Source organism: Pelophylax lessonae, assembly GCF_965119305.1.
Source record: "Pelophylax lessonae genome assembly, chromosome: 2".
NCBI lineage: Eukaryota > Metazoa > Chordata > Amphibia > Anura > Ranidae > Pelophylax > Pelophylax lessonae.
In genome coordinates this window covers 195,419,932-195,433,407 of record NC_138769.1, presented here as the reverse complement: position 1 = coordinate 195,433,407, position 13,476 = coordinate 195,419,932, and positions in this window count along the sequence as shown.

Below are 13,476 nucleotides of genomic sequence, written 5' to 3'. Positions count from 1 at the left end.
GCAAATCAGCACAACTCCTCTTTCCTTAACAAGGACCTCACCATGTTCGATCAATTTCCAAAGTAGCAATAGCACTTCCAGGTGCATGCGAACGTCCTTCTGCTAATGTGACGGCGCATTTCTGGTGCGGCAGCCGACCCTGAGACTGTGTGCAAGAGTGAATGTTTATGCATGATGAGGTGTGAATAGATTTTCTTTAGTGTGCATTAGATTTATTTGGATAACTGTTTGACTTTATTTACAAATGAATTGGTGCTCCTGGGATTTCAACTGGTGATTTAAAAAATGAAGGCCCAGGTTGACATGTTTAACACTCTTACCTATCCACCAGCTGAATTTAATGGTTCAATAAATGAAGCTTTGGAGTTGTGAAAGGTTTTTTTGGGGGGTGTTTTATTTTTTTGTTGTTTTTTTTTAATTTAATGCCTTGCCTGTGTGCAGAATAAAATGTTTATTTTGTAGACTATTGTAGCTTTATTTATTTGTATGGGTGTTACCAATACATTCCACTAAGACTCAGTTCACACTGGGGTGACCTGTCAGACGACCTGGTCGCCGTAGGTCGCCTGCCATAGAGTAGCTGTGGACCCGTTCTAATAGGAGCGACACAAGTCGCTCCAACTTAGAAAAAGGGTCCGGAGCTTCTTTGGGGCAACCTGGAGCAACCTGCATTGACTTCAATGATATGAAGTCCGTGCCGGCCGCTCTGAGGTCGCCCCGGCAAGTAGCGTCGCCCCAGTGTGAACGGGGTCTTAAGGGAAAAAAATGTATTATTGATCCAAGATCCAACAAAAACATAAATAGTTTTATATTCTACATTTTTTTGGATAGCAGCAACACAATTAGGTACATTAATTTACGTGTGCAAAAAGGATTAACTGTATTTATGGTGCTTCACTTTGCACAGCACTTTACAATAGTGTTAGAAGGGCCCTGCTCATAAGAGCTTACAATCTAATAGGATTTACAACCTAACTTTTACAGTGTACAGCAGGCAACCCATTTAAAAGCACAACAATTCCCACGACCCCACCCACCCCCATCAATCTGTTGTTAGGTGCAAGATTCTCAAAAACAAAATAGGGGATAAAAAAAATTGCAGCATACCAACAAACTACAACATAGCACCCGCACCCCCCATCCCCCAAAAAAAATCACCAAACACATAACATTTCTAATTATGGTAAGCAGGAAGCTGCATTTCTGTCTGCATGATTAAGCAGAGTTAGTAGTTGTAAGGGTAGAGCAATTGATATGTGATAGTAATAATAACAAGACAAGGGTCAGCAGATGCTTACACACCATAAACGCTGGTCAGACAGGAAAAATACACCCAAAATTGAAGCCAAGCCCACAAAAACCCACTGGTGAGAAACAAATGCAAAATTACAGAAAACACAGAAGACAAACATCAAAAAAGCATTAATGGCATTGGTCATTGTGCACAATATCAACACCCCCCCCCCCCAAAAAAAAAAAAAAAAATGCTAGAACTGACAGAAAATATCCTGGCCTATTCTCAGACAAGGCAAACCCCACTACTGCAGTCCTTTATAAAACATAGGTTGGATTGTGAGCATGCCTACACATGCCCAATAAAGGACAAGCCCACCAGTGTCATTCAGTCTATCTCTTCATGAATGCCTAAATTTGCTGCACCTGTTTAACAGCCACAAATTATCTTTTCAACTGTGTTAGCCCTTGGCTATGTGTATCAATTGACACACTACAGACAAAAGATCTAAGCCCCATTAGCATGCACAGAAAGAAAGCAAAGGTTATATAAACATATGTACCTGAGCAGTGCAAATGTGAAATGTTTATGTCACTGGGCATGCTCAGTGAATGCAAATACAAGTTGTAAGTCATTGGGCATGTGGATGGTACAAAGCAGGAAAGCTCAAATTTGTGAAGGCTGCTTCCCCCAAATTGCTGACAAGCACATTCGTCATCAGCATCCAAAACACATGTCCAGTATTTTCCATTTATTCCAATGGCTCTAGTTCACCCCAGTGAAGCGTGTTCTTGTGCAGCCCACCAATTTAGAACATAACAAATGTGTTCTTATTTGTAATCTCAGCTCTTTGGTTTACATTATGTGAAACCCTTCTAAAATGTACCAGATTACAAAAAAAAAAAAACATGCATTATTATTATGTCCTATATAGCTTTGTCAATTTACACAGAGCTTTATATATATACCTTCAAGGAGCTTACAGCCTTAAAGCGAAGTTCTGGACTATTTTACAACTTTAATGATTCCTGGAGTGCTCGCTATGCTAATCAACAATTAGGCATTTTCAATTTTTTTTCAGGGCATTTTTGATTGTACTTCCTCCTTCTCCCCCCCTCTGTGGCCACGGCCACTGACATCACTTCCGCCTTTGCATTGCATCCTGGGAGCTGTTTGTCATCACTCCCAGGAGGCTGGAATCAGGAAGAACTCCCAGAACACTCCCTGGAATCAGGAAGAAGGACACAGCAGATTACACTGTGGCTTCAGATGCCCAAATCTAAGATGGCCGCGCCCAGACAGCGTTTTTAAAAGTAAGATTTTGACTAAAATCCAATACTGTACACCTTGTAAGTATGAAAATAGTGGTTCTGTAAAGGGTGATAGATTAGTATTATAAGGGTATTTTTATTTAAAAAAGGTATTTGAGGCCGGAACTCCGCTTTAAGTCCCTAACTCACATTCATACACATGCTAGGGACAATTTAGACAGGAGCCAAAACAACTACCAGCATGTCTTTGAAGTGTGGGAGAAAACCCACACAGGCAGAACATACAAACCCCAAAGCAGGTAGTGTCATGGTTGGGGTTCAAACACACGACCCTAGAGCTGCTAGGCAGAAGCGCTTACCACTTATCCACTGGGCTGCCACATGCATGTAGACTGCATCTCTGTTCTTTGAACCAGCCCTAGGTTTAGAGGGTGACACAACTATTCCAAATAACACACACAAAAAAGAAAAAAACATAAAGCAGGGATTTACTGTTTTAACCTCTGCTCCATCATGTACATTGAGCCCTGTAATTTATACTTGTACTAATGTGAGAAGATGCACAATATTTATTACACAAAATCTGTAGGTTGCACTATGGAATGTATGGAATGCTTGCTTATCCCTTACATGGCCTAATGTACATGGGGGAGTGGAGATGTAAACAGTGAATTTCTGCTGATGTACCCTGGAGTTCCTGAGTGCCATTGAACAACCTGTTGCTGTGAAATGCCATCTGGTTGCAAGGCTGTGGATGGATGATTACTGACAACGTGCTGCTATAACACCACCTATATTTTGGGTCTTAGCGCTTGGTAAAAGGCTGCAATTGATGTTAGTGTGGAATTCGCAAGGCTGCTCATTGTGAATAATGAGTGAAAACTTTCGAAAGATTTACAATGATGGTGGAACCCTCCTACACTAGTTGTTTTATATGGACAGTTACATATAAGTGGTGGACCTTGATCAGGATTTATGTTTATTGATTTATGAATTGATATTTTATTGGTGTGTCACTCTAAAAATAGTGGTGCCACCCTCTCATTTATTTATTTTATTTTATTTTTTCATATTTATGTGTATTTATGATGTTGGGACACATCACATTTTTTGGAATAATATTATAGTCTTTTGTATTGGAATACATACAACCAACACACATCGAATTTAGTTAATATATCTAAATGTCTACGTTTCTGGGCATGCTCAATGCACATGGCAGTACTTACATAAGTATATATACTGCAAAAAATATATGCAAAAAAATAAGAAAAATTCAAACATGGTACTAGCATTATTTAAAAAAATGAGAAAATAGAAATAATGTAAAGAAAGCAAAAAAAAAAAAAAAAAAAGCTAAATAAAATTACAACATAAATAAATCACCGGGACCGGATGGCTTGCACCCGAGGGTTCTTAAAGAGCTCAGCCAGGTGATTGCCAGACCATTATTCTTGATCTTTAAGGATAGTTTACAGACAGGTATGGTGCCAGCAGATTGGAAAAAGGCCAACGTAGTACCAATATTTAAAAAGGGGCCGAGGTGTATCCCGGGTAACTATAGACCTGTCAGCCTAACATCTGTAGTCTGCAAGATTTTGGAGATGATGTTAAGGGACCACATACAAGACTTTAGTAATGAAAACAATATAATTAGTAGTAATCAGCATGGATTAATGAAAAATCGTTCTTGCCAAACCAATCTATTAACCTTCTACGATGAAGTGAGCTGCCATCTAGATAAAGGTAAGCCAGTGGATGTGGTGTATCTGGACTTTGCAAAGGCCTTTGACACCGTTCCCCACAAACGCTTACTGTACAAACTAAGGAAGGTAGGTATGGACCATAAGGTGAGTACCTGGATAGAGAACTGGCTCCAGGGGAGAGTCCAGAGGGTGGTGATTAATGGGGAGTACTCGGATTGGGCGGGGGTGGAAAGTGGGGTCCCCCAGGGTTCTGTCCTGGGACCAATCCTGTTTAATTTATTCATAAATGATCTAGAGGAGGGGATATCGAGTACAATCTCAGTATTTGCGGACGATACTAAACTAAGCATGCCAATATCTTCTATACAGGATGTGGAAACCTTACAAGCGGACCTAAACAAAATAACGGGGTGGGCAACTACATGGCAGATGAGGTTTAATGTTGATAAATGTAAAGTAATGTACTTGGGGGCCAGAAACCAGAAAGCAAGCTACTCACTAGGGGGGGAACCTCTGGGGGAGTCTAGGATGGAAAAAGACTTGGGGGTACTGGTAGACAACAGGCTTGGCAGTGGCATGCAATGCCAAGCAGCTGCAAGCAAAGCCAACAGAATATTGGGATGTATAAAAAAGGGGATTCACTCCAGAAATAAAGAGATTATTCTCCCGCTCTACAAGACTCTGGTCCGGCCACATCTGGAGTATGCTGTCCAGTTCTGGGCACCAGTCCTCAGGAAGGATGTGCTGGAATTGGAAAGAGTCCAGAGAAGGGCAACAAAAATAATTAGGGGAATGGAGGACATCAGCTACGAGGAAAGACTACAAGCACTGAACCTATTCTCTCTAGAGAAGAGACGTTTGAGGGGGGATATGATATCAATGTACAAATACTGTACTGGCGACCCTAGCATAAGGAACAAACTATTCAGAGTAAGGAAATACAACAAGACACGTGGCCACTTACTAAAACTAGAGGAAAGGCGGTTTAACCTTAAAATGCGTAAGGGGTTCTTCACTGTAAGGGCGGTAAGGATGTGGAATTCTCTTCCACAAGCAGTCATATCAGCAGGGAGCATTGATAGTTTCAAAAAACTATTAGATGGGCACCTTAAAGACCACAACATACAGGGGTATACAATGTACGGTTAAAAGCAAACACACACACACATCATAGGTTGAACTGGATGGACTGATGTCTTTTTTCAACCTCACTAACTATGTAACTATATAACTATGTAAAAAGGAAATGAAAATGTTTTTAGATTATCTATCTGTTGGTGTTTCTGTGCATAGTAACAGATCTATAGTTACAATTATTGATGTATACTTTTAAATATATATACAGTGGGTACGGAAAGTATTCAGACCCCCTTAAATTTTTCACTCTGTGTTATATTGCAGCCATTTGCTAAAATCATTTAAGTTCATTCTTCTTCCTCATGAATGTACACATAGCACCCCATACTGACAGAAAAACACAGAATTGTTGACATTGTTGCAGATTTATTAAAAAAGAAAAACTGAAATATCACATGGTCCTAAGTATTCAGACCCTTTGCTCAGTATTTAGTAGAAGCCCCCTTTTGATCTAATACAGCCAGGAGTCTTTTTGGGAAAGATGCAACAAGTCTTTCACACCTGGATTTGGGGATCCTCTGCCATTCCTCCTTGCAGATCCTCTCCAGTTCTGTCAGGTTGGATGGTAAACGTTGGTGGACAGCCATTTTTAGGTCTCTCCAGAGATGCTCAATTGGGTTTAAGCCAGGGCTCTGGCTGGGCCATTCAAGAACAGTCACGGAGTTGTTGTGAAGCCACTGCTTCGTTATTTTAGCTGTGTGCTTAGGGTCATTGTCTTGTTGGAAGGTAAACCTTCGGCCCAGTCTGAGGTCCAGAGCACTCTGGAGAAGGTTTTTGTCCAGGATATCCCTGTACTTGGCCGCACTCATCTTTCCCTCAATTGCAACCAGTCGTCCTGTCCCTGCAGCTGAAAAACACCCCCACAGCATGATGCTGCCACCACCATGCTTCACTGTTGGGACTGTATTGGACAGGTGATGAGCAGTGCCTGGTTTTCTCCACACATACCGCTTAGAATTAAGGCCAAAAAGTTCTATTTTGGTCTCATCAGACCAGAGAATCTTATTTCTCACCATCTTGGAGTCCTTCAGGTGTTTTTTAGCAAACTCCATGCGGACTTTCATGTGTCTTACACTGAGGAGAGGCTTCCGTCGGGCCACTCTGCCATAAAGCCCCAACTGGTGGAGGGCTGCAGTGATGGTTGACTTTCTACAACTTTCTCCCATCTCCTGACTGCATCTCTGGAGCTCAGCCACAGTGATCTTTGGGTTCTTCTTTACCTCTCTCACCAAGGCTCTTCTCCCCCAATAGCTCAGTTTGGCCGGCCGGCCAGCTCTAGGAAGGGTTCTGGTCGTCCCAAACGTCTTCCATTTGAGGATTATGGAGGCCACTGTGCTCTTAGGAACCTTAAGTGCAGCAGAAATCTTTTTGTAACCTTGGCCAGATCTGTGCCTTGCCACAATTCTGTCTCTGAGCTCTTCAGGCAGTTCCTTTGACCTCATGATTCTCATTTGCTCTGACATGCATTGTGATCTGGAAGGTCTTATATAGACAGGTGTGTGGCTTTCCTAATCAAGTCCAATCAGTATAATCAAACACAGCTGGACTCAAATGAAGGTGTAGAACCGTCTCAAGGATGATCAGAAGAAATGGAAAGCACCTGAGTTAAATATATGAGTGTCACAGCAAAGGGTCTGAATACTTAGGACCATGTGATATTTCAGTTTTTCTTTTTTAATAAATCTGCAACAATGTCAACATTTCTGTGTTTTTCTGTCAGTATGGGGTGCTATGTGTACATTCATGAGGAAGAAGAATGAACTTAAATGATTTTAGCAAATGGCTGCAATATAACAAAGAGTGAAAAATTTAAGGGGGTCTGAATACTTTCCGTACCCACTGTATATATATATATATATATATATATATATATATATATATATATATAAATGTTAGCATGTTTATTAATCAGGCTTTCGCAAAAACAGGTTTCCTCTTTTCGAACAACATTTCCAGGTTTGCAAACATAGGCATTTACTATAGCACATCCCAAAAAACAACAGAGGGAAGGTACTTTATACATTTCCTAGTCTGGGCATGCTCAGTTGTGTCACTACTGAGATGTTTGAACTAGGTGAAGTAAATGCCTGTTTGGATTTTTTAAAATATATCACTTCATACAGACACGTTTAGAATTCTTTTAAAGCAGTTATTCTCTAAAATGTTTAACATATGTATAGGTAGTATAAATTGCTTGAGATCATGTTTTAAACAAGATTTTTCTCTTCTGTGCACCTGGATCATTTAGATGGTCACTTAGTTTTGTGACCATTAGTAAATTTATATTTGTGACTATTTGTTGACTGAGCGCTTTAGTAAATATTTTCTTCGACTAAAAGTAGTCAGTAATGCATGGGAGTGAGCCCATTTGCCCACAAGGTGCTTTAGTAAATCAACCCGTAACTGACACTTTGACACTTTTTGGGGACCAGTGACACTGATACAGTGATAAGTGCTAAAAAATATGTACTGTCACTGTGCTAATGAAGGGGTTAACCTCAGGGGTAATCAAAGGGTTAACTGTGTGCCTAGCCAGTGTTTATGTGTACTGTACTTTGCAGGGACACAAATTTCATCCCTTTCCTCCTGTCAGAACGGTGATCTGCCTTGTTTACATAGGCAGATCGCCTTTCTGCCTCTCTGCCGAACCATTATCTGGTGCCGGTGGACATCGGGTACTGTGCCCCCACTGATCAGCTTCCACTGTGTGTAATCATGCATGCGCGCCCCCCTATTCAGATGTTTCAGATCACGTAAATATATGTCATCTGGGGCATGGATGCCGCCCTGTAGCAGTAAAAAACCTTAGCACTGTGAGAGCAATACGTTATTTTGGCAATACATTAAAAGCTTACTTTAAAATTCTCCTTTTATGTGTGAGTGCTGCCCTACTGCTGTCCATCTCTTTCAAAAACATCATGGATTCCCTGCATCAATATATATCCATTTTACATTCTTATTGTTTTTTACATTGACCCTAGATACACTTTAATTTCACGTAATGATGCCCCCCTATTCCTTGGTATCTTCTGTCTACAACACGCATCCCTTGTACTGTACAGTCTTTTCTGACAGTTTTCCTGCTACCTGGCCTTTATTTAGACATGCATTATATTAGCATAAATGACAGCAGGGAGATTTCCCGGGGCCCAATAACATTTTTCTAAGGGGCCCCATTATCTGTATTTACACCCCTTGGTACATGGATATAATTTGGAACATGTACTATATCTTCATGTACCCACTCCTTGTTGTTTTAATATAAAGTGTAAAATTTGTAAGCTAAAATTAAAAGGCAGAACATTTATTTGTTACATGTCTCCTATTAAAATCTAATCTGGCATCAAAACATTTTACTAGCAGGGGAGCAGCATGTGTCACTGACTGTCTTCCATGTTCACATATTCACCAGCTGAGAGCACGTATTGCTAGCAACATCTGCCAAATACCGTGTCCAAGTCCTTCACTGTTTTTGTATGATCTTTTAGAACAGTCACTTAGCAAACAAGCTTAGAGCACCCAAAATTAACAGATGAAAGTGCTTGAAAATCCAAATAAACTCAGAAGTAAAGTCTAACTGATTAATCTAAAAAAAAAAAGCTCCTTCACAGAAATATTATTGGCTTTTTTAGCAGCACAATTTTGCAATTAACTTATAATTAAACTCTGCCAGGTGAACATGACATTTTTCTCAGGGAAGCATTTTCTCATTTAACCTTGTTTTCATTTGCATGGTACAGCTAGACTGTTAACTGATTATCAGGTTTCATTTATAGTGTAATAATGCGATAACACAATAGACTTGGTATGCATATGAAATACGCTATTTATTTGAAAGCCGCATCTACAATGGTGTTGATTTACAAAGAGTGGACATTGTTCACTAGAAAAAACTTTTTTTCATATCCCTAATCCCTAATCATTTTATGCTTATGATAAACTAAAATGAACACAGCTTCACCTGATTTATTAAAATATAATTCCAGTCAAGTTTACTTTTTTAGCTTTATTGGAGTGGGTTGGATTTTTATTGTTTAAAGTCCATTGAACTAAAAAGTACAAATGTAGCAGTATTTCCAGCATCAGTGCTGGATATGGGTCTGCCATGGTTACCATTAACACCAACAGCACATTTAAGCTTGTTGCCCAAGTGTGAATACTGAGACAATGACTAGTCCGGCATCTTTGGTTTTTAGTTTTATTTTAGGAACTTGGATGGGAGAAGGGAATGAGTGGGATACTCCTCTGGCTCAACTAGTTACAAGAATGGGACACTTGAGAAAAATGCCTTCTAGCACTGACTTGACGCCGGCTGAATGCCGACCAACGCTTACTGGTGCTTGTGAACACTGACTTGCTCTCACTGAACTGAAACTGACTTCTGGCACTCCTGTTAGCTCAAAAGTCCTATTTCACTGCTTCCTCCAGTCCTCCCTGACTGAGGTAGCCACTTGCAATTACTGCTGCAACACTTAACACTTTACACTTCAGGGCCCAACCTCTGGCACCCCCTTTACTCTTCAGGGTTAACTCTGGCACCCCCTTTACTGTCACTGCTGCCTGGCCAGCTAGCTCCTGGATCCCTCTGACCTTCTCTGGAGTGGTCCCATCTCCTAGGCAGACCCCAGGGGCAGTTTTCAGTACTCACGACTCAGAATGCTTTCCTGAAACTCGTCCCCAACAGCTCCGCTGGTCCTCAGCATACTGGATCCTTCTCTGCAGCTAAGCTCAGCCCTGTATCCCCTCAGGCAAGCCGCCTGGGATACCCGATTCCTCTTGACAGGAGTAGAGGTGTACCGAACTGTTCGCCGGCGGACAGTTCCCGGCGAACTTAGCATGTTCGCGTTCGCCGATGCGGGCGAACATATGCGATGTTCGGTCCGCCCCCTATAATACATCATTGAGGCAAACTTTGACCCTGAACTTCACAGTCAGCAGGCACATTTCCAGCCAATCAGCATACCTCCCTCCCACACCCTCCCACCTCCTATAAATAAGCAAGGGCAGCATCCATCTTAGATCATTCTGAAGCAGTGTGTGTTAGTGAGAGCAGGGAGAGCTGCTGCTGCTGCTGCTAATAGCTAGGGACAGTTGTCAGTGTTCCTGGTCTTGCTAGTCAGTGTTCTTGGTCCACTACTGCTGTAAGGACAGCATCCTATTCCTGACAGCACCCCAAAAAGCCCTTCTAAGGGCTGGTATTTGTGTAATTTTTTCATATATATATATATATATATATATATATATATATATATATATATCTAGTGTCCCCAAAAGCCCTTTTAAGGGCTGGTAATTGAGTTTTTTCTTTATATATATATATATATATATATATTGTACACTGCAGTTGCCTGCCCGCTGTGTGTGAGAGGCCACAGACCCACCACAGACTGTACTGTGTGCACACCACACTCATTTCAGGTGGCACAGGCACAGTACCGTGCATTTTAAAAAATATTTTTTTTTTCCTTGTCATAATTGCAGTGAGTGCTGTGTCAGGTCCACAGAGTGTACTGTACCCACTGCAGTGCACTGCCCACCACTGATATATATACGGTGGCACAGCATCTTGTTGCAAATTAAAAAAAATATATATATATTTTTTATTATTGCAGTTGCCTGGGCTGCCAGGGACTGTCAGGTCCACAGAGTGTACTGTGCCCACTGTAGTGCCACTGCGTGCCCACCCACCACTGATATATATATACGGTGGCACAGCAGCTTGCAAAGTAAAAATATATATATTTTTTTTATAATTGCAGTTGCCTGGGTGCCAGTGACTGTCAGGTCCACAGAGTGTACTGTGCCCACTGCAGTGCCACTGCGTGCCCACCCACCACTGATATATATGGTGGCACAGCAGCTTGCAAATTAAAATATATATATTTTTTATAATTGCAGTTGTCTGGGCTGCCAGTGACTGTCAGGTCCACAGAGAGTGTACTGTGCCACTGCCCACCCACCACTGATATATACGGTGGCACAGCAGCTTGCAAAGTAAAAAAATATATATTTTTTTTATAATTGCAGTTGCCTGGGTGCCAGTGACTGTCAGGTCCACAGAGAGTGTACTGTGCCACTGCCCACACACCACTGATATATACGGTCGCACAGCAGCTTGCAAATTAAAAAAATATATATTTTTTTATAATTGCAGTTGCCTGGGCTGCCAGTGACTGTCAGGTCCACAGAGAGTGTACTGTGCCACTGCCCACCCACCACTGATATATACAGTGGCACAGCAGCTTGCAAATTAAAAATATATATATTTTTTTATAATTTGCAGTTGCCTGGGCTGCCAGTGACTGTCAGGTCCACAGAGAGTGTACTGTGCCACTGCCCATCCACCACTGATATATACGGTCGCACAGCAGCTTGCAAATTAAAAATATATATTTTTTTTATAATTGCAGTTGCCTGGGCTGCCAGTGACTGTCAGGTCCACAGAGAGTGTACTGTGCCACTGCCCACCCACCACTGATATATACGGTCGCACAGCAGCTTGCAAATTAAAAATATATATATTTTTTTATAATTGCAGTTGCCTGGGCTGCCAGTGACTGTCAGGTCCACAGAGTGTACTGTACCCACTGCCCAACACTCCTATAGGGTGGCACAGCACCTTGCACTCATAGTACAACACATTAAAAAAAAAATGACAGGCAGAGGCAGGCCACCCCGCAAGGGCCGTCGTGGTTGTGGTGCTGTGATTTCCTTAGGCCCTAGAATAATGCCCAGTGTTCAGAGGCCACCACAGACCCTGAACTCAAAAAATTCTGAGGACATAGTTGACTGGCTTACACAGGACACCCAATCGTCTACAGCTTCCGCTCGGAACCTTAATGCACCATCCTCCTCCAGCTCAGCTTCGGCACCTCTCAATGTACCACTCGCCAGCCCGCCGGCACCACCACCAACACTAGCACCACAGCCGCTTCACTTGATCCGTCAGAGGAGTTATTTTCACATCAGTTGGAAGAAATAAGTGATGCGCAACTATTAGTGCCAGAGGATGTAGATAACGGGGATATGTCTCAGTCAGGCAGCATTATACACATGGACGTACATTGTGATGATGATGTTGTACCTGCTGCTGCTGCCTTTGCTGAGTTGTCAAGTGAAGCGGCTGATGATAACGATGTGTCTGTGGATGTCACCTGGGTGCCTGCTCGAAGAGCAGAAGAAGAGGGGGAAAGTTCAGATGGGGAGACAGAGAGGAGGAGGAGGAGACAAGTTGGAAGCAGGGGGAGGAGGTCATTGCAAGGAGCTAGTGGCGCAGTCAGACAGCATGTAGATTCGGCACCCGGGGTCAGCCAGACAGCACGCCAATCAACGCAAGCTGTTGCCACCACCAGAATGCCGTCCTTGCAAAGCTCAGCAGTGTGGCATTTTTTTTGTGTGTCTGCCTCTGATATCAGCGATGCCATTTATAACCTGTGCCAAAAGAAACTGAGTCGTGGGAAGTCCAACACCCACCTAGGTACAACTGCTTTGCGAAGGCACATGATCTCACATCACAAACGCCTATGGGATCAACACATGAGTAAAAGCAGCACACAAACTGAAAGCCACCATCCTCCTCCTGGTCCAGCATCTTCAGCCATGTCAACCACTGCTGTCCTCCATGCCCCCTATCAATAACCCGCCCCTCCGCCTCTCACCTTCAGCAGTTCCTGCTCATCTGCCCACAGTCAGGTGTCTGTCAAGGAAATGTTTGAGCGTAAGAAGCCAATCTAACAGAGTCGCCCCCTTGCTCGGCGTCTGACAGCTGGCTTGTCGGAACTCTTAGCCCGCCAGCTTTTACCATACAAGCTGGTGGAGTCTGAGGCCTTCAAAAAATTTGTCGCTATTGGGACACCGCAGTGGAAGGTACCCGGCCGAAATTATTTTTCACAAAAGGCAATCCCCAACCTGTACTCTATTGTGGAAAATGAAATCATGTCACGTCTGGCACACAGATTTGGGGCAAGGGTCCATCTGACCACTGATAGCTGGTCTGCAAAGCACGGTCAGGGCAGGTATATCACTTACACTGCGCATTGGGTAAACCTGCTGGCGGCTGCCAAGCATGGAATGCGTGGCTCTGCTGCAGAGGAGTTGGTGACACCGCCACGACTTGCAGGCAGGCCTG